This window comes from Bison bison, unplaced genomic scaffold (genome assembly GCF_000754665.1).
Source record: "Bison bison bison isolate TAMUID 2011002044 unplaced genomic scaffold, Bison_UMD1.0 scf7180017853354, whole genome shotgun sequence".
NCBI lineage: Eukaryota > Metazoa > Chordata > Mammalia > Artiodactyla > Bovidae > Bison > Bison bison.
The window spans coordinates 12,312-13,015 of NW_011483927.1; the positions used below are offsets into that span (position 1 = coordinate 12,312).

The window sequence follows — 704 nt, forward strand, 5'->3', positions numbered from 1 at the left end:
CTTCTTAGATTCAGCTGTCAGGCTCGGTAGAGCAATTTCCATTTTTCCTGGGAAGTACCTGGGAGAAAAGTCACAGTTGACAGATTTGATATTTGTACCAAATGGAAGGTGGTGGGGTTTTCGCTATGAACCCCTGCTACACGATGAGCTGACGAGAAATGCAATCAGATGGCAGAGTTTGTCTGCGAAAGGTTCCTTGCTAAGAATAGGATACAGACAGAAAAGCTCTCCTCTTGCTTTATATGGGCCCGTTGTTCTTTGAATATGGCCTTTTGAATTTGGTCACAGCGTTGGAAGCATAAAGGGATCCAGGGTGACCACCTGCTTCACAGTGAGCAGGGATAAGCCGAAGCATGGAAATTTCAAAATGTCACTTTACGGTGTCTGTGACCCAGTACACGGAACAGGACTTGAGCTGCCCTACCCACGCACTGTATGTTGATGAGATTTTCACTATTTTTCACTCTATTGTTTTGAGTTCCTGTTAGGACAAGATGAAGTATATTGACACGTCCTCCCTATGCAGGGGTTTGATTTACTAGTCCCTGTGGTCATCAGGGAGGCAAGGATGAGCTGCCAGCTCAGTATGGGGACCCTCCTAGGGAATGTCACAGCACCTTCTTGCAACTCCTCAGGTGTCTCCACCAGGTGCCATCAACCCATGGAAGAAACTGCCAGTTCCTGTGATGGCCAGTGGAGGGAGC

General features: G+C 47.6%; 1 long non-coding RNA gene across 1 annotated transcript in view; it reads left to right on the top strand.

Annotated features, from left to right (window-relative positions):
* LOC104998986 overlaps nucleotides 1–704 on the top strand; it is a 4,841-nt gene extending 4,137 nt beyond the window's left edge. Inside the window, exon 3 of the long non-coding RNA XR_826530.1 lies at nucleotides 636–704. This is a non-coding gene — a long non-coding RNA (uncharacterized LOC104998986). The remainder of the gene's footprint in view (nucleotides 1–635) is intronic.